This window comes from Haemaphysalis longicornis, unplaced genomic scaffold, assembly GCF_048455015.1.
Source record: "Haemaphysalis longicornis isolate Haplotype H1 unplaced genomic scaffold, Haemaphysalis longicornis Haplotype H1 scaffold_4, whole genome shotgun sequence".
In the NCBI taxonomy this organism is placed as follows: Eukaryota; Metazoa; Arthropoda; class Arachnida; order Ixodida; family Ixodidae; genus Haemaphysalis; species Haemaphysalis longicornis.
Window position 1 is genome coordinate 90560902 of NW_027526361.1, and position 13066 is coordinate 90573967.

The 13066-nt window shown below is 48.6% G+C and overlaps 1 pseudogene across 1 annotated transcript; it reads left to right on the top strand.

The window, feature by feature from the left end:
• The first annotated feature begins 532 nt into the window (after nucleotides 1-532).
• Nucleotides 533-8936, top strand: LOC144180438 (acetylcholinesterase-like; annotated as a pseudogene). The gene is made up of 3 exons (XR_013324413.1): nucleotides 533-709; nucleotides 4104-5612; nucleotides 8577-8936. The product of XR_013324413.1 is annotated as an acetylcholinesterase-like (transcript).
• Nucleotides 8937-13066: the final 4130 nt, after the last annotated feature.

The window sequence follows — 13066 nt, forward strand, 5'->3', positions numbered from 1 at the left end:
AGTCATCAGCACAGTCGAGTGTACAGTGGACACAGCCATACGCGCCGCCTTATGACATAGTCATAAGGCGACGAAACTGGAGAAGCTTTTTGCAAAGATATGCGAAACGTAAACAGAAACTCGCTGAAAGCTTTGTGCACGCTCAAACATATGCTACACTAGTTAAAAGAGTTGATAGATAACTGCCTTCTTAGGAATCCCTCATAACCGTGCTGGTTTGTCGCTGAGCTCTTTTGTCTGCGCCGTTATATCGCCCTTTCGATACGTGTTCGTTCGTCGTTCCCGGCTTTGACGCCACCCCACTGACGCACCTTACCTGGGTGTGCCTATGAGTAGCCACAGCAACAAGTGCTTCCTGGTGAAGCAAAAACACGGACCTCACCTCATCCTCAGCAATATTTCTGCCAGGCTACCCCTCTGCGCAATGGCCGCTTGTCCGCTCTACCCCCCTATTCTATCTTTCCTCTATCCATTTTATCGTCTGCACTTATACCTTTGACGTTTCTAACGCGATTTATGCACTGTAGTCAACTAAGAACACCGGGTGTGGGTGACGTCATACCGCAAAGGGCGGCATTCTGCGCAACATCTTCGGTGCGTGCAAGTTTACCTCCGTCTTGCTCGTGTCGGCAGCTCGTGCCGGCGACGCGCCCCAACGATTTCTCAGCGCTCGATCGGCGCACCACCACGACTGTGCACAAACACGTAGGTGAGTTGGTATAGCCACACTTGCCGCTTGCGCTGAATGCGGCCAGGTTACAACGGTGGCATTTATTTCTATATTGCAGGATCTTTGTGGTGCGTTTTTCGCTAGAACGTCGGTAGCTCGTGTTAATGCAGAGAGCCATTATACCGGCAACAGAAAGCTGCATGTAGTTAAATCTCGTCCTAACGCGCAGGAATGAACGAAAGAAAATTGCTCATTATTGTTAAATGTCATTGTCGAGAAAAATCAGCACAATAAGCTTAATAAATAGATAAATGAAACCCTACCTTAAAAAAACACGTCATTGAACTTGTCTCTATGAAAATAACAACACGATTAAACAACGCGCCTTATTGGAGGAAGACTAGATATTTCTTCCCATTCATGAAACAGAAACGCTGAATGACGAGCGATTCCACGAGCGAAGAAAACCAGCCTGCTTGGCCGCCGGCCGACAGCCCTATGCACTGAATTCCTGAATATTCCCGCAGCGCGCGAGTCATCGTGCAGCTCTGGGACATTTTGCGCCTTTTGGTTGTAAAAGGTTACACCGTCTGAAACGTGTTGTCACCGAAAAAGCGTCAAAGTAAGGGTTGAAAACTTCATGCTCCAAGAGCGTATTTCCGACCTGATGGCCACGGTACAGCTTCTACTTGGAGCGGCGGACGCGCGGCGACCGTTACACCATCCATGGCAGCTTTTCCCTCTGCTTTAACGCCGAGTCTCCGATGGACGAGAGAGGCTCGGAGACGGACACTGGCGACTTCCAGTCGCCATACCAGGAGCAGGGAAAAGACGTCTCATTTGTGCGCCGTGTGATACATCTACCCGTAGCGGTGGCTCAGTGGCTAAGGCGTTGCGCTGCTAAGCACGAGGTTGCGGGTTCGATTACCGGCCGCGGCGGCCGCTTTTCTGGTGGAGGCGAGAAGCAAAAACGCCCGTGTGTGCGAGATTTCGGCGCAGGTTAAAGATCCCCAGGTGGTCACAATTAACCTCCATTACGGCGCGCCTCATCACCTGCGTTACGTCGGTGCGTGAAACCCTACAATCAATCAATCAATCAATCTTCAATTGAATCAATCAATCAATCAATCAATCTTCCATATCCGGATAAAGGGTCCCGATTGTATAAGTCACCCGTCGCTGAGTATTTTAGATAAAGAAGTGCAACTTCTCAAGGAGAGGGGGTAGAGGACGAGGGAAAGGAGAAGAGAAACGAGAAGGGAATGGGGCGGTTCTCTTGTACGGCCGTGCGCATGTGCGAAGGGCACACGTGCTCGGTTGTTCGGTCTGGGGGTGGTATAAATGTGTATTCGTTTTCATTAAAACTTTCAGTTGATAGTAAGCGCCTGTGTCGTTCCCTTTCTCGTCGCTGTGAAAAACTTTTGCGCTTAAGTTTCACTCATGGAAGAAGGAACATGCTCTGGATACGCTCTATTCGTTTTCAATTGATGTAGATGACGTTAGATTTCCATCTGACGACTGGATCTTGTCTCCTCGGTAAGGAATAGCATGAATGACTTCAGCCTTCTGGCTTTCAAAAATTATTCCTGCTTGAACATAAAGAATTCTATGTCGACAATAAAGCTTTAGCTCACCTCTACTGCTGTTGCTTTAATTAGGCATCCGAGAGAGAGGCGCACGCATCGGTTCGTGTATAGCACCAGCTTCAAGTGACTTGTTTTTACATTCCAATGACAAACGCATTGGTGCGCATTTTGGTGCATCGCTGTATTTTGCTGCGCTTGGTGCGCGTTTTGATGCGTCTATTGTATTTCAAAGATTTTTGTAGCGTGAGCTACACTGGCCGGGGTTGAGCAGTTTCGTGTGGCTCCTGGAGAGCCGTGCTGCGCATGCGCGAGAAGCAGTGACGTCTCACGGCGCACAGCTGTCCGCGATAGAATTGGATTGGATTGGATTGGATTGAATTGAATTGGATTGGATTGGATTGGATTGGATTGGATTGGATTGGATTGGATTGGATTGGATTGGATTGGAAACCATTTCAGCATCAGTAAGCATGATAGTCAGCTAATTCTAGACAACCAGGAAACCTAAGAATAACCAGGTGAACCTTAGCTCACGCTTCGCATATTCTGGCATAGCCGAGCTAAGCCACTGCTAATTTTTAAGCAGACACACGTACACGAAATGAATTTTTCTGGACGTGGTTAACTTTTCTGGTTTTAGGAGTGTGTGACCATTTGGTATTAGCCACGTTGGAGAGAATATATTACGCACCTACAACTCCTGCTACATAAGTCCTAAATTTACTTTTGAGTTACTTGAGGGCGGGTGCGAACAATTTGACGAAACATGCCGTTTTACAAGAGCGAGACGGCTGGGTGTGCGAGCCCGGATCTAGAAAATGATATTAGTACTTAGCTACGACAAATTTAAATTTAAAATATTAAAAAAAGGACCGGAGGAAATTGATTCCGAAGGGCGACCGCGAGATTTTTAGTAGTCTACCACTGAAGACACTATGTACTCATTTACTCTGTCCTGGTACCCGCCGCGGTGGCTCAGTGGCTAAGGCGTTGTGCGTGCTGAGCACGAGTACGCGGGTTCGATTCCCGGCCGCGGCGGCCCCTTTTCTGATGGAGGAGAAAAGCGCAAACGCCCGTGTATTCGAGATTTCGCGCACGTTAAAGGTTCCCAGGTGGTCAAAATTCATCCGGAGCCCTCCATTACGTCGCGCCTCGTCGCCTGCGTTGCGTCGGCCCTTTAAATCCTACAATCAATAAACAAACTCCTCCATGGTGCTGGCTTTAAGGAGTACACCTAGGAGTCCATTGCGGAAAACCTCACAAAAGAAATAAATTTTGCGAGTCCTGCAGCCATCACGAATTGAAAACCGCTCAATACTCGGCCCGTCGGGAAACAGCAGGTCAAAGATTAGTGCCTAAGGAATTTGCTGCCCAACTGGTCCGAGCGCGGAATCGGCAGGCTAGGGTAACGTTATTTTTTTTAATGCATATGCAAAAACGCCTTATTGCATGTGCAACCGTAAGGGTCTGCGAAGACCGCCAATTCGCTCAAGGAATAAAATTTGCTCTCACGTTTCAACTCAATTCGGCCCCACTTCTATGTCGTGTCCTCAAAAGCTTCACTGGTCATCCCTTTTCACAGATTGAAATGGCTCGTGATTTTTTTTTTTTTACATAAACCGATGTGCCTCAGTGTTCGCTTTATCTAACCGTAGCTTGTTACAGTAGATTAACAAAGTTTATTGGGTCCTATCGGCAGCATTAGGGCAGCTTGTTTACTGATATGAAGCAAGAACTTTCACCCAATTTTTCAGGGACCAGTAAAAAAGTGTCAATGCTTCTTGGTACCTTAATGACCGTTGTAAAATTATGGCTGCTGATTAGTTCGCCCATGCATCTTTTTACAGACATTCGAAAATGTGGATCCTCTTTGCGGTGATCACTGCTTCCGGTTGTCTGTCTCTCAGCACGGTCGAATCCTCCGGGCAAGTCGTTACCACAACAAGCGGAGCCATAAGAGGCACCTTTCGTACCACGACAACAGGTTCCGTGAACGCCTTTTTGGGAATTCCCTTCGCCGAGCCACCGATCGGCGATCTTCGTTTCAAGAAGCCTGTACCCAAAAAACCTTGGGAAGGAGTCCTAAACACGACCGCGTTGCCGCCCCTATGTCCTCAGAGTCCTGCCCGTGTAAACGCTTATTTCAAAATACGGAGGCCGATCCGATGTCAGAAGACTGCCTCTTTCTTAACGTGTTCGTACCAACTCGCAACGACTCAGAGCTCATGCCCATCCTCGTGTACATCCACGGAGGCGGCTTCGCCAACGGAGGAATTTCTATGAAGATCCTCGATCCCCCAGAGCTGGCGGCAAGGGGTGGTCTGATTGTAGTGGTTGTTGCCTACCGACTGGGGGCTCTGGGATTCCTGTACATGGGCGTGGAAGACGCACCAGGAAACATGGGCCTGTACGACCAACTGCTGGCTCTGCACTGGGTCAGGGACAACGCCCGCGCTTTCGGTGGTGATGCGGACAAGGTAACCATCATGGGCCAGAGTGCAGGATCCATCTCCGTTGGCCTCCATCTCATATCGCCCAAAAGTGGAGGTCTTTTTCGCCGTGCCTTCATGCAGAGCGGAAGCCCCTTTATCCCCCACGTCATCATGAACAAAACGCAGGCCGCACGGAAGGCGAACGCTATCGTGACCTACCTCAACTGCAGCAAAGGCCAGTTCAGTTCGGGAAAACTTGGCATAAAAGTTGTCGTGGCCTGCCTGCGCTCCAAGGACTTCAGGGACATTCTGACGGCGACGGAGAGCTTCCACTTAAAGGGCCTGGACGGATTTTTCCCTCTCAGCGGGGATGAGTTTCTGCCCGAGAAACCGCGAGCTCTGCTTGCGCGAGTAAAACGAAATGCTCATGAAGTGCTAGTGAGCATATGCGAAGCGGAGGGCGACTTGTTTACTCCTTACTTCATTACCGATATCGGAATCCTGAGTGACATAGGTCATTTCACAAGGCGCCATGCGGAACTTTTTACAAGGTTTATTTTGACTACAATGACGAGTGCCGACCCGAAGCAAATCTTCGAACACTACTTTGACCACATGATCGCCGATAGCGGGAGAGAGGTGGCACACTTAGCTTCCGACATCGTCGGTGACCTCCTGTTTCTGTGTCCCACCCTGCGATTTGTCCGAGGGGTTGTCCACTGGCCAGAACATGTCAGTGTACCTATTCGAATTCTCGCATAAACCTTCTTTCGTCGGGTGGCCAGAGTGGATTCGGCCTACGCACGCGGACGATATCTTCTTCACGCTTGGGTCGGCGCTGAGCTTGAACGTCAACCTGTCCGAGGCCGACGTGAGGGCAACGGAGAACTTGGTAAACGTCATCTCAACGTTCAGCCGCACAGGGTGAGAGCAAACCCCCTATTTAAGTCCTCGTGAAACAAACCACAGAACGGCTCCACTCAATAGCAAATTACCGTCTCTCTGCCGTCTTCAGATGGTGCTCTAAATGCGGAGTAATTATCACTTTGCAAACACTACCGGCCCTTCTATATAGTCCTACCTCACACCCAGCCGTCACAGAGCTATGGTGGCGCGGCTGTCAGCAGTGACTTCATTTGCAAGAATAAAAAAAATAAAAAACTCTCCTCAAAATGAAGCACAATCACCGTAATATAAATGATGTATGGCAAAACTAGGTATCGTACACGAACAATAGACGGCATTGTCCTCGCAATATCTGGCGACCGCTGCAATTCAGAGGCTTCCAGAATTAAGGAGATGAACGGCTGCGGTTTTCCGCTTTGTGTTGAAAGCTAAATTAAATTGATTGAAGGGTTTAAGTGGAGGGCTCCGGATTAATTTTGACCACCTGGGGATCATTAACGTGTGCCGAAATCTCGTACACACGGGCGTTTTTGCTCTTCGCCTCCACCAGAAAAGCGGCCGCCGCGGCCGGGAATCGAACCCGCGACCTCGTGCTCAGCAGCACAACTCCTTCGCCACTCAGCCACCGCGACGGGTGAAAGCTAAACTAGGTCTCTGCTGCGCCGTTAATAGAAAAGTGAAGGGAGGGAGTGCTGCCTTGTGGTTGTAACCCGAGAGGGCTATAGCTGAGGTGTTAAGTGCAACCTAGGAGAAAGAGATACGGAAAACGTCATAAGTGGTTCCCGGCGCACGCCGGCCCGTTGAGCACGGGCGAGAACCGCAACGAGGAGGCGGACCGGGCGGCACGCGCGTTCACCAGCCGCGGCGCGAGCCCGAGCCCCCAACTTGCGGCGGAGGAAGACGACGAGGTGGTGCCACTCACCACCTACAAGGACACCCTGGAGTGGTACCGGACTAAGCGCCGGACGCTACCCCCACCCCACCCTAAGCTGACGCGACGCGAAGCAGTGTGTTTAGGCAGCTGCAAACACGTGCGCTGATGACTCCAGTAATAGCTAAACACATATGCCCGGAGGTGTACCCCAGTGATGTGTGTGTGATGTGCAAGAAGGACAGGGCCACGGCGGCCCACATCCTGTGGGACTGCAGAAGACACCCGAGCGAGGCCAGTGCAGCAGAGACGTTCCAGCCGTACCTTGTCAGTGCGGCGGCGTGCAAAGACTACGTCATACAACACATGGCCGTCCAGCAAGTGTCGGACGCCCTCGAGCTTCAACGCCCGAAAGTGTCACCCCCACCCGGGGGTAGGCATGAGTAGGTGACGGAAGCCGATTGGCCGGCTGACACGACGTGAGGCCGCGTCGCGTTTGCAGGACAAATAAAGATGTTTTCTCTCTCTCTCTCATCATATAAACAGCCCTTGATACGAAAAGGGAAAGCCGTTCTTCAGGGTTTCTTGGCGCTGGTCCAGCGCGATGCTCAGGCGTGCACGGTGATACAAGCGCAACGTTCAGCACCCATCGCGTGTCTGTCACAGTATCCCAGGCGTGCAAATGTGCCACTTCGTTCTCGGCGCCTCTATCCTCATCACCATATTGGCGGGAAATTACAAATCCGCAACAGCCCTAGTCCTGGCCCTCGCACCCCGGCCTCTTAATAGGAGACGGCCGCCGGACGAAGCTCTCAAACTGACCATCGCTATCATTGCGCCGGCAATTTGCATTCAGCCAGTCCTCCCAGAATATGATAGGGGAGTTGAGGTGGCACGGCAGATCTGCTGGATGGCCCTTCCAGTGAATGTGCCGTACTGGAGGGTGGATAGGGTAGTGTGGTAAGGGGCAAGTTGGACGTGAGAGCTCCCCATGCATTTGGTAGGTGGAGGGTGGGGCGAGAAGAGGGCATATTTACGCTTGTCGAACCATTGATGCGGCTTCACGAAGGGGTGTAGTGGGGGTTGGATAAAACTACCTGCTAGTGCGTAGACGTCAAGAAAATAGCGACCTACATATTTACGCATTTAATGCGTAGCATTATTTGTCGACTACTCCCGCAGTGGGGACCGTGTAGCGCCCTGCAATCCCACAAAAAAATACACTATTGGCGGAACTAACAAATTTATTTGTTATATTAGCGCAAATGGAGGTAATTGATCGAAGGAAACTAAACCCAAAATATCAAAAAATAAAATAATTACGCGAATGAACTTACAAAATTAAGAATATGTTTCTCATACACCTCGCAAAACAACTAAGCCTAAAATAAAAACAGGCCGGAAAGGAACATTGTAAACATGAAAAAAATATCAAAACCGGGCCAGCAGTGCAACCCCTAGTTTGCGCTAAAGTGCACAACTGGCAGAAGTAACACGATTAGTCGTTATAATGGCGTTAATTCAGAAAGTTGGTAGCCCACAATTTCTAAAAACCCCAAAATACAAAAATAGCAAATATAAACACCTTACAAAAATGAGTAACAAAACCAAAAATATGCTTTTTTCACACTGTCTCCTCAGACGAAAGACTGAAACAAACAAAAAACCGAAAACAACTTTGAAAAGATGAATAACAAATTGCGAGAACAGGCCAGCCGTGCACAATGCCTTGCATCTTCACATATATTTTCTGCTAGGGGAATCAGAGCAGTTATTCGTTATAATAGCGCCAAATGTACGTCACGGACACAAAGGAACAAAGGTACACTCTAGACCGATAAAATAATACGTGTTTCACTGCTCATAACGAATTCAGGCTATAAAAAAATCACAATGAGAAGAAGCGGCGCAAGATTGTTACGCATCCGTAGACAATTACCTGAAGTTCTCTGGATTTCGTAAATACAAATTTGGAGACTAACTGGCCGCCACGTGGGTGGTTCGCAATTTTAGCGCCACGGGTTTCCAGCGGAAGACGCACCCGCGGGTTACATTACCCACCACTGTTGAGACTCGTTCATACGCCTAACGTGCCTTCCTCAACCTTTCAGCGTTCCACGGGATATCAACGGCACGGATTGGCCTATGTTCAACGAAGGCCAGCAATACCTGCACATTCGTGACGGCCCTGCTGTACTGGCAAAGCATCTTCGGCAAACGTCGTGCAACTATTTGAACAGAACTGTGCCTTATGAGTGAAAACCTCATCGGCTGTAGTTTCCCTGTGCATGGGGAAATCGTGTCTTGATAAACTGTTGTACCAACTGGAAAAAATACAGTTTTCTTTATTGAGCTTGCATGTCTAAACAAGACTAACGTAGATGTACTATATTGAAGTTGGTGTAGGAGAGAAGTTACCCCTTCGGAGGCCGCAGTTGTAATATACGGCAGTTTTGAAGAAATCACGGGAATTTTTCGGCTTTTCGATAAGGCTTGGGATTAAGGGTTGCCATGTAGCTGTCATTGGCTTCTTCGCTGTCAGTGTCGCATAAGAGCTTGCCGAACTCCAGGTCGTGTGCACCTTCTTCAAGCTTGTTTCTTACTATTACAATGTGCCTTACGTGGCTAAAATTTATCGAATGAACGACTTATTTATTATACCTGCTCTGCCACGCCGTTTAACGCTTGTAACTTTGTCAGTAATCTTACACGGATCAGACACATTTTAGATAAATTTTTCTTTTTTTGCTGCCAACCTTTTTTTGTCTTTTGGGAGATTGGACGGACTGACTGACGGACTAACCAACGTCAAAGGAACTTACGGAAAGACCGTGGTTTTCCCCCAGAATTTTACTGAGAACATTTTAAACTAAAAAAAAAATAAAGTCTATCAACAGTAGGGATCTGCGAGTTTCTAAGCTTTGAATTTGAGAAATTAATAATCGCAGAAATAATTCCATTCGAAGTGCGAAATATTTGTGGTGCTCAAATCAGGAAGCAATAAAACTAGAACGGCTACTTCTGTCAATCCTCGCCGCAGTATCGCGATCATTATCTGCCCGATGTATGCCAAATGTACTTGGGCTATCCGAAAAAGATTTTTTTTAACACGAAAGTGTTTTATATGCCCGGGTACACAAGATCTCACCGGTGTCATATTCGTCACAGAAATGACGTCGCCAGAAAATTTTTTTTCCATCGGCGCGGCTCCGCCCGGATTCGAGCCACGAGCTCTTGCACCGCAACGGGAGGTATTCAGCACTGTGCCAACAAGGCAAGTATTGAAGCGCAAGTAGGTTGACGAACGCACCTTATACAAGGTAAATGTAACTGGTAGCGAAGCTTTCATAGAAGCCGATACGTTCGGAAAATGGGGGCTCTTAAGCTGCTTATGGGGCTTAGCGCCATCTGTGTGAGGAGGCAACACTTCCGGCGGAACAAAAAATAAACCGGATGGGAGGAAAAATCCGGTCAAAAAGTGACGCCATTTTAGTGGCACTAGCGCGAAAATTTGACTACAAACTAGCTTTAGCAGGCCTCTGATCACTGAGGGCTCATGTCATTGCCGTCAGACGCAGGTTGGCGAGCCCTTGGCGAGCATCCTTCAAGTCAACGCCAGCTTAACTAGTACGGACTCATGACTAGAAAAATGTACTTAAGCATACTTTCGCATGATTGCTGAAAACACCTGCATTTTCTCTGAAACTTTATTTTGTATTCATGCTCCATAAAAGCAAGCAGTTTTTTTCACCTTAACTTCAGTAGGTGGCAAACCGGGCACGTACCCCCACCACCCGAAATTTTTTTTCTGCCATAGAATACAGAGCACAAAATGACACTCGACCACACTTGTCTGCTACCCCCCCCCCCCCCTTTCATATCAAGAATGTGCTCCCCTTCCCCCGATATAAATTCCTTCCTGCGCCACTGGTTGGTTGTTTAGTTGCGTCGCAAATACGCAGGTTGCGTAAGTGCGTGCCTTAAGTCTGGATAAAGGTTATATGAATGCTTGCGCGGTTTGTGTGCTTAAGTTCTAATAAAAGAAATAACGCACAGCCATGCTAAAACCATGACATTTCAATTTTGTTCCAGGATATACATAAAACAAATTTATTACATTGTTACAAAATCAGCACGTATGGAAATAAGTACAAAATGTTCCTGGAGACTACATGCATTATGATTTTCTGTACGCGCCGAAAAATTGACTTTACCGATTCACGATGCCGATTCACGAAAGTGCAGCGAGCAGCTGTCCCGGCGTCTTATCAAGTAGGCAAGTTTCCGCAGAACTTCACCCAGGATTCACGCATGCAATTTCATGGTTGCCTTGTTTAGGCAAGTGTCGCAACAGGTAGGTAACAAGAGAAAAAAACAGATCAATGCAAAAGAAAGCAACTTAAGTGAGTAAAAACACGTATCACGAAATATGTGGAAGCAGCGCCGCACAGAGAAACACAACACAGTACTGCGGTGGAAATATTGCTAGCGGGAGCAAGCGCGGGAAGCAACGAACAAGCGTTGTAATGCAATAGAGAAGGCACTGAGATAGACAGTTAAGGCGAATCGTTTGACCCGAGTGGCGCACAAGACGTGTGCTATTGGAATACGCTGAGAAGTCCTATGGAGTATTTCACACAACTTGCTCCGAGGTAAAATCAAACCTGAGGTAAAATCAAGCAACAATTGTGACATAACATAAAGCTTTAGACCCATTTTTTTTTTTTTTCAAAGCACAACGACGTCTTCGTACACAACCGCCCGTGCACGTATAAAGAGTACTACAGTTTTGCCGTACATTGCGGAAATGAGAGGAAAACGGTGGAGTGAAACGCCAGGCGTACGGGAGTTGCTGTTGCAACCTCGTATAGCACATAGTTTCCGTGGGTACCGAGGAAAGCGCTCCCCGCCAACCGTGGTACTAAACGTGTTCACCCGCGATACAACGCCCTCCCAAGTACACGCTCGGCAAAAATTAAGTTTACACCAAATTAATAAGGAGAGAGAGAGAGAGAGAGAGAGAGAGAGAGAGAGAGAGAGAGAGAGAGAGAGAGAGAGAGAGAGAGAGAGAGAGAGAGAGAGAGAGAGAGAGAGAGAGAGAATAACTAATGCAAATGCGCAACCCCAAAACACGCGAGGGGCGTTTCCAAGCATACGAACTTTACGCCGCGTGCCTTTCCGATTACTACAAGGACTGGATATATTGGCCGCGAGACCCACCACTGGAGAGGCCGGCGCTGCGATCGTTTTGACTTCACTTGTATGATCACCGTTCTTGCTGTGTAGGTGGCTTGCAGCGCCTGACTCTTCGTTTAGGACGCGCGCTCTAAAACTATTTTCGTGTTAATTCCCGTCGTTTGAAGCTAATTCTCAGTGAGTCAAGCGCAGTCTGACCTCATAAGGACTTTATAACCGTATCAACTGTGGTACATTATCCGCAAACAACTTGAGCGTGGTGGTGTATGATGTTTGCGACCGAAGCGCCAGCTGCGGTTTGTTTCCCCGATCAACAACGAAGACTACGACGATCGCCTAGTCAAGTTTCTAGATTACCCTTGCTTGAAAGAAACGTATAAAGCAGGAAATAATGAAGCGTTTGCTGCTCGCAGAAACGCTCCGTACACGCACCCGCCGTGCCTGCCCGCACGGCCGACGGAGCGGCTCGAGCCGACGCAGGTCGCGGTAGCAACAACTTGTCGCCGCTTTTTAAAATCACACAAGTCGTGGAAAAGAAGTTCCAGATTGGTGAAAGCCGATGTTAGTGTGGTGAAAAATTGTGCTAGGTAGAGTCATCAGCTGTGGTTTTCAAAGCGATGCTCAAATATCTGCCGCGATTTACGCCGACCGGCGGCGGAAGTCGGCCGCCGGCCCGTTCACGCGCGGTGTCGCGAGTGGCCGAAGGGTGGCGATACCGATACCTGCGCGCAAGTATCGGTCGAGGCCAGGGATACAGAGTTCCACATACGAGAAGGGAGGTTACAGTGCGGTGAAAAGTTGTGTTGGGGGCTGTCATTCGCACCTGTAACGATAGCGGTGACCTGCCGCGACGCTAAGCCTACAGTTCCCGACATTCAATTACTTGCATCCAAAGCCGGCTGCGAGCTGTTGGAGAAGACCCTCTCGTCGCCCGCGCGCGTGTTGCGTTCGGGTTCCCCTAACTTCCGGGGACCCCCAACACTCGGTTCTCCTATTCTAAAGCTCACCGGTACCCCAAATGATTAACGCCGTGTTTCGCCTCGTACAGTCTCGCCTTCTGTGAGCAGTCGTCAGTTTCGAAATTGATGCTATAGAAAGGCCGGCTCACTGTAAACAGACAAAAGCCCACGTTGCAATTATAAATTCCCACGCCGAGGTCCTAATGAAAACTAAATATATCCATAACCAAAACCGCTCGAAGGGTTCAAAACTCGCGTTCATACCATTCATTCATTGCGGATAAGTTGTCGCGAAAAGTAAACATATCAGCCGTGCTGAGTACAGGCTACGGCAGCGCTCGTTAATCAAATACGGGCATAACTATAAAAAGGATTGTAAGGGAAATAGGCACTCCTTTAGCCAAACTGCAGATCATAGCAGCACTTTAAGCGTGTGCGGCGAAGAA